At 39.7% G+C, this 19,160-nt stretch overlaps 1 pseudogene; it reads left to right on the plus strand.

Annotated features, from left to right (window-relative positions):
- The first annotated feature begins 11,045 nt into the window (after positions 1–11,045).
- On the plus strand, positions 11,046–18,834 carry LOC149817374 (potassium transporter 26-like; annotated as a pseudogene).
- Positions 18,835–19,160: the final 326 nt, after the last annotated feature.

The raw sequence follows: 19,160 nt of genomic DNA on the forward strand, positions 1-19,160 counted from the left end.
CGTGGGGCCTCACCCGGGGTTCCTCATCATAAAAGCAAAACATGTAACAAACAAGTTTATTTGTAACAGAGATGGCAGGAGGCTCTGAAGGGCATTCGGAAGATATCGAAGCCCCGGGTAGCAACGAGGCAGACAATGACATAAGTAGGCTCAAAAGTTTTTCACATCTCTATAGGCCTGAGAAACGTCCCATACCATTTCAGTGCCTAAGTGAGATAGTATGGGAAACCCTTACAAACCTGCCCAATGAAAATTTTTTGGGTATTTTTTTCAAAATTCTGACCGTACAGATGTGTTCAAATGATTGATTTAATATAAAATGGGTACTTGGATCATGAATTTTGAATAGAAAGCCTTAAAAATTTATGAAAATTGTACACCATTGATTTTGAAACTTATAAATACCTATTTATGCATCCGAATCAAATGCAACAAAAACTGATTCCTATAAAAAAAAATGTATATAGATAACATCTGTATGGTCAGCATTTTGAAAAAGATATAAAAGAATCCTATAAAACATGCATTGAAGAGAATTGAAAGGGTTTTTCATTGGGGCGGTTTTCATTTCCATATATATATATTATGATTTACCTTCTCCATACTCATATGCAAGCAGTACAATGAAAAACGTACTTTATCAAAGCTATCAGGCTTATAGTGGAAAAGATCGATAATATATTTCTTTCAAAAGAATTTTAAAGATTAATGGATGAGAAATCGTAAAGTGGGGACGTCCCTATGTCTCCATATACTACTCTAAGGGATTGGTACACTGGCGGAGCTTGGGGTGGGCATGGGTGGGTGGTCGCCCACCCTAGAATTAGAAATTGAGTCAACTCGACTCGGTGCCCAATTGTAATAACCGTGAGAAAAAAAAAATTTATCAAACTCGGGTCGAGTCGGGTCTGAATCTGACCGGATCCGAGAACCCAATAAGGTTAAGTGAGTAGTGTAGTGGGGAAGGGCTCTCAATGCCTTTCCCTGCGCCGCCCTCCCCTTTCCTCTTCACCTCCTGTAACAACCATCGTTGGTCGCTGCATTACTCTGTGAAAGGAAACCCTTTGGGGTTTCCTTATTCAGACCCACAAAGGGTTCTTTATCATCAGAGGGAAGCGGCGTAGCTCTGCGCCTGCTCCCTCTTCCCTCCCTTCTCGTTCCCTCTCCTCGCAACTCTCATCTCTCTCTCTGTCTCATTATGGCTTTCGACAACCCCAGCATCGACGGCTCCCTCTCGTCTTCTATGTTTCCTCCTCTGCAATTTCTGGGGAGCTGATCCCCCATGCCAACCCTGTCGCGATGAGAACCGGCGCCTCCCGCAGGTAAACCCCGACTTCTATTTTTCTCTTCTCGTTCGATTGGGATCGTCGAAGGATCGGCAGAGGGTCGGTGTCCTCTGTCAGAGCCTTCCTCTTCCTCTGTGACCGTTGGAGGTCCGATAGAGGGCCGGTGGCCTCAGCCAGAGCCTCCTCCTTCCTCTGGGGCCGTCGGTGGTTGTCGGAGAGCCGGCAAAGCCTGACTGCCTCTATCGGTCCCTCCCCACCCATCTGAGGTCGGTGTCGGGGGGGTTAGCAGAGGTCCCGACCACCTCTGTCAGGCCTCCCCTTCCCCTTTGGTCTCTTCGGCAAGGCAAGGGGGGCCACCCCCTGTCGAAAAATAATTAAGACAGAGGGGGCAACCCCTTGTCAGAAAACAAGCGAGGCAGGAGGGTGTCACCCTCTGTCGGAGAAATCAAACAATGCAGGGGGCCACCCTTCTGCTGGAAAAAAAGTAAGGCAGAGAGGCACCGTTTGTCAAAGAAGAAGCAAGGCAGGGAAGGCACCCCCTGCCGAAAAACAAGGCAGAGGGGGCCACCCCCTGCCAGAAAACAAGCGAGGCAGGGGGTGCCACCCCCTGCCGACAATCCCGAAAGAAACGGAGGAAAGGCGATAGGGGGTTGCAGGGTTTACTTGGGAGACGCCGGAAAAGACAACGGCGACAAGGATGGCACAGGGGATCATGACAGAGACATCGTCGGTGTGTCGACGACAGCTGTGGTAGCTCTGCTCATAAGATTCTGTCGGCGGTGCCTGCTGAGAAGGGTGACGGAGGTCGACGAAGGGGGAGCGTCGGGAGACAGTCATGGGTAGGCAGTCGAGAGGGCGACAGATCGGGGGGCGATGGGCAGCGGGCTGGGGAGCGTCGGGCGAGAGAGATGAAACAGGTAAGAGAAAGAAAGGGTTCTAATTAGGGATTTACGAGAAAATTAGCGATGGATTAGCGACGATAAAATGTCATCGCTAGGTCATCGCTTATTTGATGAATATATAGCGACGAAAAGGTTTTGTCGTTGATCTGTCGCTAAGTTACGATGGATATTGCGACGAAAAGCATTCCATCGATTATTCGTTGCTAAGGAGCGACGGATTAGCGACAGATTGGTTTATGTCGCTAATTTCATAAAGGTAAGCGACAAATATCTTTCTTTCGCTAATCTGTCAGTAATTTGCGACAGAATTGTCGTCGCTAATTAGCATTTTCCTTGTGGTGACATTGCATCATTATCATATTGATGTGTTTTATGCTATTATTGATTTACAACTTCAAAAGTTGAATTATCGTTTCACTGAAGCAAATACAGAGCTCTTCCTTTCAATGGTATGCTTGAGTTCAAATAATTATTTTTCTGCTTTTGATAAATATAAGTTGATTTGTCTTGTTGAGCTTTACCCTAAGGTCTTTTCTAGAGTAAACATAATTAGACTTGAAAATCAATTGGATATATATTGCAGAAATGCAAAACAGTGATCAGTTTTCGAGTTTAAAATCTTTAGCAGAGCTAGCAAAGATGATGGTAGCAACTCAAAAGTACATTGTATTTTCTCATATGTATTTATTGATTAAGTTGGTATTAACTTTGTCAGTTGCAACAAGTGTTCAAAGAGCATTTTCAGCTATGAACAATATCAAAAGTTGTCTACGTAATAGAATGTGGGATGAATGGATCAATGATGCTTTGGTTACTTCCATAGAGAAGGCGACATTTGATACTATCAGTGATGATGCAATTATGAATTGATTTCAAAATATGAAAAATAGAAGATGTCCAATGTAAAATTTTCATGAATTTAGTTGTTTGTATTTCTTAAGTGAACAATCTTTATTTTAGTTTAAAAGTATAATTTAAGGTTTTATCTTATTATGTTCATAAATTTAGTTGTTTGTGTTTGTAACAATTGTTATTTTAATTCAAAGGCTTATTTAAGTTTTATCTCTCCACGAATGATTGTTCTGCCAACGAAAAATTTTTGGCTCCGCCACTGGTCTGAATAAATGGATCATCCTTCAAGACCATAGCATTGTCCCTGAGACCTGAAGTCTGCCTACCCAACGAAAAACTTTTGGCTCTGCCATTGCATACCTCCTCACTTATGAAAGCTTTCTCATGAGAAGGCTGGGCTGGCAGGATTTTTTAAAAATCAGTGCTCATTCCCATGAAAGGCCTTTTTCCTTTACATGGGAATGAAACAAACGAATCTGGTACTAGATCATTCTCTTTCTTTATGTTTCCAAAAAAGAATAAAAAGACACTAGAACATTCCTAGTTTGATAAAGAATATGATGTTAAGAAATACTTGGTCATCAGCTTACTTTTGGCATTTCTATTTGCAATGTTTTTTGTTGTTCAGGTCATCCAAACTAGATCTTCAAAGATCAAGACTGGTGTAGAATGATATAAATTATGGTTGGTTTTTATCCTCATATATTTTCGCTTAGGATGCTAACTTTTTTTTGGCTTTTTTCCTAATGGCCAGAGCATGTTGTGATCTTGTGTGTCATCATCCTTGTGACTTCTTCATGTTCCAAATCTACGGTACAGACAGTACATCAACTGCATCAATTGGTGTCTACACACCATAGTTTACTAATCGGGAGTCTTTAAAGCACTGTCACCAAACTCACCACACTATATCTATTATTTCTTTTCTAGAGACCTTAAGAATGCATGACAGATTCTTGGATAAGCGTTTATCTGTGTAACAGATGGGATGACAAATTCAAATACTGCTCCACAGACCATATACATTCACAATCTTCCCTAGTTGCCTTGGTGTAAATCTACATTTTTTTTTTGTTCAGGTGTTGAAGTTATGTTTGCAGACTTGGGACACTTCAACAAGAGAGCAATTCAGGGTTTTTTAATTAATTACTTGAATCATGTGACTTATATGTTTATAATCCTATTTTTTATGTATAATAATGATTCACGGTTTGGACATGTTGTTAGGTGTAAGAAGTGAGGGGAGAGAGAATTCAAAAGAAGAAACGTGGGTTGTTTTAGAGAAAGTTTGATTTTGATGACGTGGAATAGTCTCATATTGATGGTGTTTCAGTTTGTTGTGGGCTTTATAACCCACATGTAAACTCTTACACTTGTTCCTGAGAACAAAAGGTTGGGATGACTACCATACACACACACACCTGTCGTGCCCTGCCGAGCCGAGCTGGGCTTGGTTCGGGTTCGAGTTCGGGTTCGGGTGATTGGCCCTTTAGGGCCATATCCAATCAAGACCAAAGTATCTTTTTGCTTAAAGTTTCTGTGAATATTTGGATTTTTTAACGGGTTATGAGAAATGATAACGGGTCATGACTCCTCGTAGTCTGTGCCTGTTATAGGTCTTTGGATTCCGTTAACGAATTTTGATTCTTCGATTTCCGTTAATGGGTCACGTCTCCTCGGATTCCGTAATGGGTTTCTTTCACGCTTTGTAACCGTTCGTGGGTTATAAAAGCGTGGTTAGGGCTGGGGTTACAGAAATTCGAGATGCACTGATTTCTGAAGAAGAGCTCTGCGGTTTTCTCTTTCCATGTTGCTCTCTCTCTCTCTTAAGGTTCCTTCTGCAATTTCGGTTCGTAGAGGTTGTTTTCGAAGGATGATTCGTCGAAATGCACCGTTCTGATCATCGATGCTATTGTATCATGGGGGAAGGACGCCTGACTTTGTTTGCACTGTATGTGGGGGCGAATTTTCTCTAAGGGGAGTACTTCCGTATGCCTTAGTGTTTTACATAATTTTAACATGCTTTTGTTGTTTATATTATGTTCTATGCATATGTTTGTTCATTTGCATATGTCTGGATTTTGGTATATGGTGGAACCCGACATGTTTGCTCCCTGTTATTGTTTCGATCGTCTGTTGATCATGATGTCCATACTGTTATATTTCCTCATGTATATCATATTTAATATCATGATGATGATTGTGAAACTGCATGATCCAAAAGTCGATCCAATAGTCTTAGAGAAGATTCTAAGCATGTCGACTTCTTCTGTGTTCGTACCAAAAGTGGACATGTCCGAGATGTCAGAAAAGTTTATCCGTCAGAATTTCAAGTGTTGGTAGCAACGCATGAAAATCTGGTTCACTACAATAGGGTTGTTGTCTATTCTGGAAATTGACTGCCCTTCGATTTTTTATTTTGACTCTGACCCTGCTGCCGTCACTGCGGTTATAGAGTGGAAAGAGAATGACAGTATATGTCGTGGTTGTATACTATTGGCTCTGTCCAACACGTTGTTCGATATGTATTATTCCTCGTCTACCACTGCTAAGGGCCTTTGGGATCAACTTGACAGAAAGTATAATACCGAAGATCAAGGTCTTAAAAAATACTCAGTTGTCAAGTTTTTGAAATATCAGATGGTAGAGGGCAAGTCGGTCACTGAGCAGGCACACGAGTTTATGTTGTTGCTCCATAGTTTGGTTGAGGCTGATATGAAACTTCTTGAGAAGTTTCAAGTTATGACCATCGTAGAGAAATTTCTTAAGTCTTGGGTAGACTTTGGTATGTCTCTCAAGCACCGTAGAGGGAAGATTTTTCTGGATGATCTTATGGTAGCCATTGTCATTGAAGAAGAGCATAGAAGCCAGAAACAGGTCATGATGCCAACTGAACAACCTAAAGTGAACATGATGACTGGATCTTTTAAGGGCAAGGGACAAAGACCGAAATCTGCAATGAAAAATCAGTTTAAACCTAAGGTCAAAATCCAGAAAAAGGCAAAGAACAAACCATGTTGGAACTATGGGCAGATTGGGCACTGGGCTAAGGAATGTCCTTCAAAGAAGGCCAAAGCTCATAAGACCACAGATAGAACGTCTCAAGTCAACATGGTGACTCAGGTCGTTGGGACCAGTACTGTGTATATTTTTATTAACCCGCAAATATATCACGTTTATGAGCCAACTGAGTGGTTGGTTGACAATGGGGCTAATGTGCATGTTTGTGCTGATAAGTCTGTCTTTGTCTCATATCAGGCTACTGCAGGCAGATCCGTGACTATGGGCAATTCAATGGCTGCAAAGATGTTAGGGATTGGATGTGTGGATCTGATGTTTCCTTCAGAACGAGTTCTATCTTTACACAGAGTGCACCATGTGCTTGTAGTTAGAAAGAACATTCTAAGTGGTTCATATCTTGTTAGAGAGCGTTATGAATTTAACTTTAAATGTAATAAAGTTGTTATTTTACATTCTGGAACCTTTATTGGGAAATGGTATTTAGATGATGGTTTGTTTAAACTTCGTGTTTAACATGTTTGCAGTGATAAATTAGAAAATGATGTTTCTTTTGATTCATTGTCTAATGTTGCATATAATATATAATCATCTGATTTGTGGCATAATAGATTAGGTCATGTGAATTTCAATTCTGTGAATCGCATGATGAACGTTAAGATGATTCCTGAGCATTCCATTGATTAAACTAAAAAATGTGAATTTTGTGTACAAGCAAAACAATGTAGGAAACGATTTCATACAATTGTTAGAGATTCTGAAATTTTGGATCTGGTGCACACAGATATCTGTGAGTTTAATGGAGTGTTTACCAGAAATCATAAAAAGTATTTTATCACTTTTATAGATGATGGCACTAAATATTGTTACGTGTATCTGCTAAAATCAAAAGATGAAGCTTTTGATAAGTTTCTTATTTTTAAGAATGAAGCAGAAACACAAACTGGTAGAAAACTTAAAAGACTGAGGTCTGATAGAGGGGAAGAATGTACCTCTAATAAACTCAATGAATATTGCAAATCTGTTGGCATAGTTCATGAGTTTATTGCTCCATATTCACCTCAATCTAATAGGATTGCAGAAAGAAAGAATAGACCCCTAACTAACATGATCAATGCTCTACTTGGGAGTTCTGGATTACCTACCTATATGTGCGGGGATGCTCTGAATATGGCTTGCCATATTCTGAATAGAGTTCCTCAGAAGCATAAAGACAGTAGCTTTTTTGAACTCTGAAGAAAAAGGAAATTGAGCTTAAAATACCTTAAAGTGTGGGTGTGCCTTGCAAAGGTACTTGTCCCATAGCACAACAGGAAGAAACTGGGTTCTAAAATAGTAGATGTTGTCTTTTGGGGTTATCTAGAGAACAGTTATGCCTACAAGTTCTTAGTAATTAAGTCTGAGATATCTGGCATAGATGTAAACTCTATTGTTGAGCTTCGAGAAGCTACATTCTTTGAGGATGTATTTCTCATAAAAGTTTGTGTACCTCAGAATCTTTCTTCTTTAGATATATCTTCAACTTTTGGTTCCATTTCTGAACATGTGGAAAGGATGACAGATGTGGGGGTAGAACCATCTTGTTCTCATCTCGAACCTATTGAGTCTGAGGAAGTGGTTGAACCTAGAAGGAGTAAGAGACCACGAATTACCAAGGATTTGGGAAGTGATTTTATCACTTACCTTATCGAGGATGATCCTCCCACTTTCCGAGATGCAATGGCTTCACCTGAAGCAAGGTATTGGAAAGACGTCATCAAGAGTTAAATGGATTTCATTATCTCTAATGGCACTTGGCAACTGGTTGACCTCCCTCGTGGTAGTTCCACTATTGGATGAAAATGGATCTTTAAGAAAAAGTTGAAACCAGATGGATCCATTGACAAGTACAAGGCAAGACTGGTTGCCAAGGGGTTCAAACAAATGGAGGGAATAGATTACTTTGACACCTATTCTCCGGTTACTCGGATGACCACAATTAGGGTGCTTATTGCACTGGCTTCCATTTATGTTGATCCATCAAATGGATGTGAAGACTGCTTTCTTGCATGACGATCTTGAAGAAGAGATCTATATGGATCAACCTGCGGGTTATGTGGCTTCTGGTAATGAAAATAAAGTATGTAGACTTGTTAAGTCATTATATGAACTAAAACAAGCCCCTAAACAATGGCATGAGAAGTTTGATAATGTTATTTTATCATTTGGGTTTGTTGTCAATGAATCTGATAAGTGTGTTTATTGCAAAGTTAAAAGTGATGGTTGTATTATTTTATGCCTGTATGTAGATGGCATTCTATTGTTTGGTTCCAATATGGGAATCGTGAATGAGACAAAGTCGTTTTTTAGTAGTAAGTTTGATATGAAGGATATGGGTGTTGCAAATGTGATCTTAGGCTTAAAGTTGACTCGTTCAGCTCAGGGGATAGTCATTTCTCAATCTCACTTTGTTGAGAAAATACTTGAGAAATTTGGTTATAACCAAGGGAGATCTGTAACAACTTCATATGACCCTTCTATCCATCTTCATAAGAATATGAGTGGTGTTTCTGTGTCTCAATTAAGGTATTCCTAGATTATTGGAAGTTTGATGTATCTTGCAAATTGCACAAGACCGGATATTTCATTCTTCGTGACAAAATTAAGTAGATACACAAGTCCAAATCGCACCCATTGGAAGGCATTGGACAGGGTACTAAGGTACCTGAAAGAAACTATTTCCTTGAGTTTGCATTACAAGAGATTCCTTGCAGTCCTGAAGGGATATAGTGATGCAAGCTAGATAGCCATGAACTCAGGTAGTTATGGCGTGACAGGATATGTATTTACCTTGGGTGGCGGTGCAGTCACCTGGAGATCAGTAAAGCAGACCATCTTGTCTCGGTCTACTTTTGAGACTGAACTTTGTGCTTTAGATATCACGGGATTGAAAGCTGAATGGTTGAAGGGACTTCTTGAGGAACTTCCTTTAATGAGCAAGTCAATTCCTGCTATATCTGTGTATTGTGACAATATGGCCATAATTGCAAAGACTAAAAGCACAAAATATAACCAAAAGCGGAGAAGATACATCCAAGTCGGAATAAAATCTGTAAGAGAACTGGTGTCTCGATTAATGGTTGTTGTGGGCTATGTTGGATCCAAAGAGAACACAACTGATCCATTAACGAAAGGACTAGATAAGTCATTGGTCCTAAAATCCAGAGAGGAAATGAAACTGAAACCCATCAGTAGTTCATCTACAGTATCAACTCAACCTATCTGAGTGGAGATCTCATAAAGTAGGTTCAATGTGGTAATAACAAGTTGTAGGGTGAACTGGATAGCACCTTATTTATGAGATACTATGTATTTGTGTCTGTTCCCCTGATTACTCTCGAAATGTGTTGTAGCTGCAAGTTAAGGAAGAGTTAAAACTCTGAATGGGTTCAAAGCCTTTTAGGCGAGATGTTAGCAGTGCATCTCTGGAGAAGCCCACCTATGTGAGTGTGATTTTGTGGCCGCAGTTTAAAGAATTGGGTTATTCCTGAAGTCACTCATGAAACAGGATTTGGGCGCATGGCCTTTAACGTGTCGCCCCTAAATATTACAACCAGAACCTTTATCATGTTGTTGTTAATGGACACTCCTACACCAAAGGTTCAAGTTCAAGACTTCAGTTCACTTTGTTCCTGTGGGGGTAAAGTTAGTCAACTAAGGTAGTGGTTCAAACCGGAAGATATCATTGTTGAAAGCATGATATGTCCTGTTGCAGATTGTCTTATCTTGCATCTTGGTTTCCTCCCGTTTCATTCTTTGAATTTGTGAGGGAATGTTAGGTGTAAGAAGTGAGGGGAGAGAAAATTCAAAAGAAGAAACGTGGGTTGTTTTAGAGAAAGTTTGGTTTTGATGACGTGGAATAGTCCCATATTGATGGTGTTTGAGTTTGTTGTGGGCTTTATAACCCACATGTAAACTCTTACACTTGTTTCTGAGAACAAGAGGTTGGGATGACTACCACACACACACGCGTGTGCGCCCGCTCGCCCGCCCGTCGTGTTGTGTCGTGTCGTGCCGAGCCGAGTCAGGCCGGGCTTAGGTTCGGGTTCGGGTAATTGGCACTTTAGGGTCATATCCAATCAAGACCAAAGTATCATTTTGCTCAAAGTTTCTGTGAATATTTGGATTCTTTAACGGGTTATGAGAAATGATAACGGGTCACGACTCCTCGCAGTTCGTGCCCATTATGGCTCTTCGGATTCCGTTAACATATTTCGATTCTTCAATTTCCGTTAATGGGTCATGTCTCCTTGAATTCCGTAACGGGTTCCTTTCACGCTTTATAATTGTTCGTGGGTTATAAAAGCGTGGTTAGGGCTGGGGTTACAGAAATTTGAGACGCACTGATTTCTGAAGAAGAGCTATGCGGTTTTCTCTTTCCCTGTTGCTCTCTCTCTCTCCTAAGGTTCCTTCTGCAATTTTGGTTCGTAGAGGTTGTTTTCGATGGACGATCCGTCGGAGTGCACCGTTCTAATCGTCGAGGCTATTGTATCCTGGGGGAAGAACGTCTGACCCTGTTTGCACTGTATGTGGGGGCCAATCTTCTCTAAGGGGAGTACTTTCGTATGCCTTAGCCTTTTACATAATTTTAACATGCTTCAGTTGTTTATATTATGTTATATGCATATGTTTGTTCATTTGCATAAGTCTGGATTTTGGTATATGGTGGAACCCGACATGTTTGCTCCCTGTTATTGTTTCGATCGTCTGTTGATCATGATGTCAATACTGTTATATTTCCTGATGTATATCATGTTTAATATCATGATGATGATTGTGAAACTGCATGATCCGAAAATTGATCCAACACATGCAGACAACATTCTCATTCATAGTGTATCCGGCACTGATCTCAACTTATGCTCGGGAAGCATCATTTCTGATAAAAAACCCAGACAAGATCCGCAGTACCTTCTACAGCTGCATTTCGAACCCAATATTCTGGCCGATGTTCGTGGTAGTCACACTGGCTGCCATTGTTGCAAGCCAGGCTTTGAGCTCTGCAAGTTTGTCCATTATAAGGCAATCTGTGGCACTAGGTTGCTTCCCTCGTGTGAACATAAAACACAACTCCAGCATCCATGAGGGTCAAGTTTACTCCCCAGAGATCAACTATTTCCTTCTGGTTATCTAAGTTTTGCTTGTTGGATTCAAAGGTGGTGTAGAGATTGGAAATCTATGTCACGGGGACTCGGCAAACTGGGTGTCGCACCCGCGTCGACACGATGTGATGCGAGTGCGTGTGCGGGTGCGGCACCCGGTGCGATCAACCCGACCCTAGGTGCGTTGACCACACCCAGGGTCATTTGTGTCCTATTTTTTTATTTAAAAAAAGAAATCTTCCTAGGGCGCGGCCCCCTGACCCCCGCCCGCTGCCTGCGTAGCGGGACCCGCACTGGGGGGAGCCCTCGGACCCCCCTTTCTGCACAAAGAGGGCGCAAAGAGGGGGCTCGACTCCTTCCTTGCATAAATTATATATATATATATATATATATATATATATATATATATATATATATATATATATATATATTATCTTGCTGCAACCCCACACCCAAGTTTTTTAAAAGTGTCGCACCCCCGCACCCGCACCCGCACCCATGTGACATAGTTGGCAATGCATATGTATACTCTCTCTCTCTCTCTCTCTCTCTCTCTCTCTCTCTCTCTCTCTCTCTCTCTCTCTCTCTCTCTCGCTCTCTCTCATGAGTGATGCCATTGTATTACTCTGTGATTGGCAACCAAAGGTGGTGTGGAGATTGGCAAGACCGTCCATTTGAGTATACCCTTTGGCAATCAAGTGGGCCTTATAACATTCAATGGAACCATCAGACCAAAATTTAACTTTATAGACCCATTTGCAATCAACAGGATGCTTACCTTCAGATAAGGTCATCATCGTCCAAGTATTATTTGCCGCAAGTGCTCGGATTTCAGCAGCCATTGCATCATATCAATGTTGATATTTTATGGCTTGAACAAAAGTCTTTGGCTCAAGATTTTGAGTGATGACGGCTAAGAAAATTCTCTGTGAAGGAAAGAAGTGTTGATATGCAAGGCAATGGTTAAGAGGATGGTGAGTACTTAAAGTCACGTCACATTAGTCATCTGATTGGAGCATGGAGGCTACAAAGTAACACTTGAAATCTTTAAGGTATGAAGGTGGTTGCCGAGAATGATCAGATTTTTGAAGTTGAGGCATGTCTTGGGTGCTTTGGGCGGTGATAAGATTGGACGGGTCGTCTGAAATAGATGATGATATGGGATCATTGGAGGCATTCGGGATGGTGGGCAAAGGCTCAAGAGCTTGATGATATGGTGAGAAGTCTTGGGATTCAAATATGGGCATGGGTATAACATTATTAGCATCAATAGAAGGAGCTTCATAATCTTGAAAAGGAAAAACATTTTTATAAAATTTAACATCTCGACTGACAAATATCTTTTGAGATTCAAGTTCATAAACTTTATAACCAACTTGACCATATGGATATCCTACAAAGATGCATTGTTTGTCATGTATCAAATTTGTGGGTATGATTGATGTTAAAATTATAACATAAGCATCCAAATATTCATAAATGATCATATTTGGGTGCTTGGTTGTATAACATCTCATATGGAGTTTTATCCATTTTGAGAGGAGTCAATTAATCAGGTATGTTGCAGTAAGAACACGTTTCTCCTAAAACTTGATAGAAATCGGGGGGGCCGAGCCACGTTCAATAAACTTTTATGTTTGCGTTCAACAACTTCGTTTTGTTGTGGAGTTGCTACGCAACTATACTGATGGTTGATTCCATTTTCTCTAGGATAAAGTTGCATGTCATTTGAAAAAAAATTGGTTTCATTATCATATCTAATACTCAAAACGTTGGTTTGAAATTGATTTTGGATCAACACGATAAAAAATTTGATAATATTGAATGTCTTAGACTTATACCTCATGAGATATACCCACGTGCATCTGCGGTAGTCATTTACTATGATCAAGAAGAAATGAGCTCCTAACATAGAAGTTTGATATGCACCCCATATGTCATAATGTAGTAATTCAAATGGTTTGGAAGATGATATGGTCCCATGAAAAAAGGACAATATGGTTTGTTTGGCCTTATGACAAATGGAACAATATTCATGATTTTTTTTTCATTAACTTTATTTGAATTAATAAGAATTTGAAGTCGAGAATTTGATAAATATCCAAGTCTAAGGTGCCAAATGGAAGGAGATTAAACATTCAAGGCATGGTTACAACCGTCCTCAAGAATGTAAAAATTTTCTTGTAGCCTACCTGTTCCAATCGTCATCTTCGAGTGCAGGTCTTGAAAAATACAATAATTTTCTTTAAACACAATGTTATATTTTAATTCATGAATTAATTTGCTAACTGAGATGATGTTGAATTTGAAATGAGAAACACATATGGCATTATTTAAAGTAATTGTGAAAGTCAATATGACATTGTTAGTGTGAGTGACAAGGGCAAACGTCCCATTAGAAAGGTCGATGGGTAGGAAGAAAATCGACATCGGGGATAAAAGCTTGAATATTGAATTTGTAATGTGATATGTAGCCCCTAAATCTATAATCTAACATTGAGATGCAAATAAACAAATTGATGGTTTGGGTATATTAAATGCAAAGTTGGCCATAGATGGAGTGTGTTGCTTACCTATATTGACAATGGTCATGATCTATTATATTATTTTTTGGGTAAGCTTGGGAAGTTAAGGACTGAAAATTGGTTTTTTTGGTTTGGTTGTGGAGGAATATGCATTGACATTAGCTTGATTAGTAAAGTGTGTATTGGAAGAACTCCTTGATCGGTTAGGAAAACCATGAAGGTAATAGCATTTTGTCTTGATATGACCTAGACGCCCACAAAGATCGCATTTTAGTATGGGATGTGTTTGGCCTATCTTCAATGTGTTGGCTTTGATAGGTAGATTGCCTTGATCGATTGTCACGGCAGTTGGTTCATGGGATGGTGTGAGACGAAGGTCATGTTGTTGTTCTTCTTGAATGATCAATGAATAGGCCTTGGATATATTTGATAAGGGTGTCAAGAGGAGTAATTGACTTTGGATGGTACTAAAATTGTCATTAAGATCCATCAAAAATTGAATGAGTCTTTCTCATTGTTGAAGTTTTTGAATGATCTTTATAGCCCCACACGAACAAGGCAAAATCTCAATATATGTGGACATTTTATCCTATAACCCCTTCAGTTTGATGAAATACATTGTTTAATGAAGATTGTCCTTGCTTGAGATAGATTATCGCTTGTTGGATTTGATATATTTTGGGAGCGTTCGATGAGAACCTCTCATGAAGCTCTGCCCATACCTCAGTTGTGGTTTGAGCATAGATAATGTTGGTTGCTAGATCATTGTGAATGAAGTTAAGCAACCATGATAACACCATATTGTTGCACCGCTCCCATATAACAACATTTGGTGATGATGATTCAGGATTCGTGATTGATTCATCGATGAAACCCAATTTATTATTGGCACTTAGTGCCATAACCATAGATCTACTCCACATTGAGTAGTTATCTCTGACAAGTTGTTGTGACATTAAGGATATCGTCGAGTTATTCAAGTGATGGAGAAAAAAAAGATTGACTATCGATTCTTGAGTGTTCTCAGATGAACTGGCATCGTTGTTCATACTATCATAAGCTATTGGGAAAAGCTCGAAGATGTTGTGAACGGAGTTGATCTTCGATCAGCAAAAGAAAGACGTCTACCACGATGGTAAGATGAGAATTGTCGGTAGTGGCTTGGTAACATGCGATGACCAAACTGCGGGTCTGGCAAGATGAAATTCGAGGATCAAAGTCCTCGCTCTGATACCATGAAGAAAACTAAAGAATTGAAGAAAGATCAAAGATGAAAATCTGATTAAGTTTTTCTTGATACATCATTTTTCAAGAGTTGAGTACATAAATACAACTTGTATTGGTCGACCCTTACTCCTCAAATGTAGGTAATGGCTAACCGGATAAATGTTATCCTATGTTGGCTGCCTCCTCAAATGGTGATGATGATAAGCCCACAAATGTAGTTAAAGATATTCTGGTAGATGAGCCCAAATATAGTTAACACAATTTCATCCTAGATTTGGATTTTGGGGATTTTTTCAAAATTCTAACCGTACATATGAGATATATATGCATGTTTTTATAGGAATCAGTTCTTAGAGCATTTGATTCTGATGCACATATAGGTTTTTAGAAGTTTCAAAATCAATGGTGTATAATTTTTATAAATTTTTTAGGCTCCAAATACCATTTTTTTCTATTCAAAATTCATGATCCAAGTATGATTTATAGTAAATCAATCATGTTGAACACAGTTGAAAAGGGCACCCAAAATTTTTCATTGAAGAGGTTTGGAAGGGTTTCTATTAGGGAGGTTTTCATTATATATATATATATATATATATATATATATATATATATATATATATATATATATATATATATATGTGTGTGTGTGTGTGAAAACTGAAATATGTAAACCAGCAAAATATGTAACTAGTATGAATCGAGATTTTCATAAGATTTTTTGTAAATCTAACCCCGCAGATGCATTCGGCGTGGTTCATTTACTTGAAATCGACTATTGGATCATCATAATCGGATCAAGAAATATGATTTTGTATGCTTGAATATTTACAAAAAATTTGATTTGAAGTATTAAAAGATCTTTCTTATACATCGTAATCGAATGATCTAAAAGTGGGTTTCTATAAATCCAAGCATCTAGATCAGTACTGTGAAATTTTATATAAAAAAAATGTGAAAATCTCAATGCATATCAGTTTACATATTTTACAGGTTTACATATTTCAGTTACCATATATTTATAAGGAACCCTCCATGAGAACTGGGTCACTTAAGGAGCCTGCCTCCTTGCGAGGTAAACTCCGATTGGGGTCATTGGCACCCAAGCTTTCATGGAACACACCAGTTAAAAGCAACCACACATCCGATAGAATATGAACCTGGGATGAAGGGGTCAGCACCTTCTCCGCAGGCCTACTGCCACTTGAGCGACGCGGGCGGGTGTAAAAACTGATCTTGTTTTCCTTTACAAAAAGTCTTATTGATCCTCTTTTACCGTGTCTACCGTGCAGGTGGCACGTTTGCACTGTATTCATTGTTGTGTCAGCACATAAATTTTCAGAACAAGATCACGGGGAGGGTCATAAGGCTGGATTCAGACACGAGGCTTAGGTTTCATAGCGAGGAAAGTGTTATAAAGAGCAAGACAGGCTTTTCCTGGAGAAGAGCCCGAGCGCCCAATCTTGTATAACCTTTGTTGTCTTGGTTGCTACATGCATGGTCATTGGTGGTGGAGCACTCACGCCTGCAATATCTGGTAACAAACTTCTCTTCCTTAAACTATTCCTGCTGCTGCTGCAAACATCACACACTTCTGTTTGTGTCATCTATTTTTCATGGTAAAATACTTAGCTGGCATCTTCTTCCCTTCTTTCCCATCACGAGTAAAACAAATATCAAATCATCATGGTAGGAAAATGCCATGCTGGCACAAGAACCCAGATTTTCTCACCATTTATCACTTTTCATATGCAAAACTTTTCATACCTCCCCACTTATGAAAGCTTTCTCTTGAGAAGGCTGGGCTGGCAGGATTTTTAAAAAATCTGTGCTCATTCCCATGAAAGGCCTTTTTTCCCTTACATGGAAATGAAACAAACGAGTCTCGTACTAGATCATTCTCTTTCTTTATGTTTCCAAAAAAGAAAAAAAAAAGACACTAGAACATTCCTAGTTTGATAAAGAATATGATGTTAAGAAATACTTGGTCATCAGCTTACTTTTGGCATTTTTATTTGCAGTGTTTTCTGCTGTTCAGGGCATCCAAACTAGATCTTCAGAGACCAAGACTGGTATAGAATGAAATAATTTTTTTTATGGTTGGTTTTTATCCTCATATATTTTCGTTTAAGGATGCTAACTTATTTTTGGCTTTTTTCCTAATGGCCAGAGCATGCGATCTTGTATATCATCATCCTTGTGACCTCTTCATGTTCCAGACCTACGGTACAGGCAGTACATCAACTGCATCAATTGGTGTCTACAACACCATAGTTTACTATCCGGGAATCTTTAAAGCACTGTCACCACACTATATCTATTATTTCTTTTCTAGAGACCTTAAGAATGCATGGCAGATTCTTGGATCAGCGTTTCTCTGTGTAACAGGTGGGCTGACAAATTCAAATACTGCTCCACAGACCATATAAATTCACAATCTTCCCTAGTTGCCTTGGGGTAAATCAACATTTTTTTTTTGGTTCAGGTGCTGAAGCTATGTTTGCAGACTTGGGACACTTCAACAAGAGAGCAATTCAGGTTTTTTGAATTAATTACTTGAATCATGTGACTTATATGCTTATAATCCTATTTTTTATGTATAATAATGATGCACGGTTTTGGACATGCAGACAGCATTCTCATTCATAGTCTATCCAGCACTGATCTTAACTTATGCTGGGGAAGCAGCATTTCTGATAAAGAACCCAGACAAGATCAGCAGTACCTTTACAGCTGCATTCCGAACCGATGTTCGTGGTAGTCACACTGGCTGACATTGTTGCAAGCCAGGCTTTGATCTCTGCAAGATTCTCCATTATAAGGCAATCTGTGGCACTATGTTGCTTCCCGCGTGTGAACATAAAACACCTCCAACACCCACGAGGGTCAAGTTTACTCCCCAGAGATCAACTATTTCCTCCTGGTTATGTCTGTTTTGCTTGTTGGATTCAAAGGTGGTGTGGAGATTGGCAATGCATATGGTATATGCTCTCTCTCTCTCTCTCTCTCTCTCTCTCTCTCTCTCTCTCTCTCTCTCTCTCTCTCTCTCTCTCTCTCTCTCTCTCTCTCTCTCTCCTGAGTGATTGCATTGTATTAGGAAATCAATTGATGTATTTTCCTTGTGATGCAGGAGTTGCTGTTGTGTGGGTCATGCTCATTACCACAAGCTTAATGGTGGTGGTTATGCAACACCATTTGGGATGCCAATATATTCCTGATACTGCTTTTCTTTATGCCATTCTTTTTTGTGGAGGGTGTCTACATGACATCCTTGCTTAACAAAGTTCCACAAGGTGGATGAGTTCCCTTTGCACTGATCACCTTCTTATTGATTATCACATTGTCTTGGACATATGGTAGAAGCAAGAAATATGGGTACGAGGCCAGCAGGAAGTTAAGCCTAGATGGCTTGAAACAACTAGCCTCTAACCCGGAGCCTGCTGGCACCCCTGGCATCTATTTCTTCTTCACAGACCTTGTCAATGGTGTCCCTCCCATTATCAAACACTATGTTGAGAGCGTCCGGTCTCTTCCAGAAATCATGGTGATAGTGACCGTAAGAATTCTTCCTATCAAGAGAGTTATTCAATATGAGCGCTTTTTGGTAGGAAAATTAGGCCCTGGAGTGTATAGGTGCTTGGTGCAGTATGGCTACAAGGATGTGCCTAACATGGAAGGAGACGAATACATCGCATATATGGTTGGCAATCTGAAAGAAGAGACTGCGAGTGCTGAAGAGATCAGACAGACTGAACTGGCTGGAGGCAAAGGGGTTGCTTTTGTTGTGGGAAGAACCATATTGAAAACAAGTAAATCAGATGGTTGGTTAGAGCACATTGTAATTGACAAGGTTTACAGGTTTCTGCAGAAGAATTTCAAGTAAACAGTTTAGACGTTGATGATTCCCCCAGCAAAAACGTTGCAGGTTGGAAAGATGTATGAACTCCAGAAATCTTGCTTGTGGTTGGTGTCAGTTGGTGATCCAGAAGTAGTGATTCTGTGGACTTAGACCCCTTTCTTCCTTTTTCCCTTTTTATTTTTAGCGTTAGATGAAGCTATTCGCAGTCTATTACTGTGAACGCAGTTTTTTCCGTCAAGTTTTTGGTCATTGTATATGCATAATGAGATCAATTACCATAATAGTTGGTTAAACTGACATTTTGCTCTCTCTCTCTCGTGGACAATGTGAAAGGAATAAAAAAAGAAAAT

Source organism: Nuphar pumila, chromosome 14 (assembly GCF_984573655.1).
Source record: "Nuphar pumila chromosome 14, dmNupPumi1.hap1.1, whole genome shotgun sequence".
NCBI classification, from domain to species: Eukaryota; Viridiplantae; Streptophyta; class Magnoliopsida; order Nymphaeales; family Nymphaeaceae; genus Nuphar; species Nuphar pumila.